Below are 1,040 nucleotides of genomic sequence, written 5' to 3'. Positions count from 1 at the left end.
GCAGTTTTAAATTTAATCCTAATGCAGTGTTATATGGCAATGATCCTGCATGTGAGAGAGCCCCTAATAGGCTTTCATTTATATACAGTACAGGGCGAAAAAAGATAAGTAGCTACTCTACTGTTGCGTAGGTACAGTTTAGAGAGAAAAAAAGCTAAGTAGCGAAGAGTAGTTCCTACGAACTGCACTTTTCTTCCTACACAGCTCATGCGAATCAAAACGGTAGTAGTAACGAGCAGCTTTGCTTTCTTTACTCCTGTGCTACTCTACTCTACTGATGTGCTGCGCATGCGCTACTCAATACTGCGCATGCGCATTAATTTTCACCAGCCCGGTTACAACTCAGTGGAAACGAGTAGAAATGAGTCTTAGAAAGCTGATAAAAGACACCCAGAAGAAGACAAATCGTAAGTTAAAGACATGTTTAGGAGTCTTGTTACTATTTTAAATGTAGCTTCTTACTTTTTGAAATACTTTAAGCAAGACGATACTTATTCTATTGTGAAAGCAAACTGTGTAGAAGTTGAGCAGCTGGAAGCTGGTACCTCCTGCAGAGTAAGGGATGGAAAGGACTTTCATGATGGCACAATAGTCACCTTTGGTAACACTGTACTTTAATTTTTAGTCAATAGCTGCACATATAATTTTCTAGGAGATAAGAAAGATGTAAGTAATGCAGCAGGTGATATTATTAAGATTGAGAAAGAGTCAGCAGAGAATTTGGAGAAAGAGTCAGCCAAGAATATGGAGAAACAGTCAGCTGAGAGTATGAAGAATGAGTCAGACTACAAAGCGTGGCACAATGAAAAGGAAAGCTTAGAAAAGTGAGATGGTATATAGTATTACTAACCCTACATGTAAATTCACATCTACATGTAGGTACCACCGAATAAAGAAACCTAAAATAGAAAAAGGAAAGGAAGGTGAAGGTACATAATGCATTAAAAAGGTAATTTATTATAAAAACACAAAACAGAAATGCACAGTTAATATTGTTGCTGTTGGTTGTGCTACAAATAATGAATCTGCTGCAAATAATG

General features: G+C 37.2%; 2 long non-coding RNA genes across 2 annotated transcripts; both read left to right on the top strand.

Annotated features, from left to right (window-relative positions):
- Positions 1-14: 14 nt before the first annotated feature.
- LOC109593596 (uncharacterized) lies at positions 15-710 on the top strand. Its single transcript, XR_002191059.1, has 3 exons — positions 15-407; positions 455-601; positions 653-710. It is a non-coding gene; the product is annotated as an uncharacterized LOC109593596 (long non-coding RNA).
- LOC109593597 (uncharacterized) lies at positions 705-1,040 on the top strand. The gene is made up of 3 exons (XR_002191060.1): positions 705-824; positions 880-929; positions 977-1,040. It is a non-coding gene; the product is annotated as an uncharacterized LOC109593597 (long non-coding RNA).

Source organism: Amphimedon queenslandica, unplaced genomic scaffold (assembly GCF_000090795.2).
Source record: "Amphimedon queenslandica unplaced genomic scaffold, v1.1 AMPQUscaffold_705_Cont27279, whole genome shotgun sequence".
Taxonomy (NCBI): domain Eukaryota; kingdom Metazoa; phylum Porifera; class Demospongiae; order Haplosclerida; family Niphatidae; genus Amphimedon; species Amphimedon queenslandica.
The sequence above is the reverse complement of the archived record's forward strand: the minus strand, read 5'-3'. Positions and strand labels throughout refer to the sequence as shown.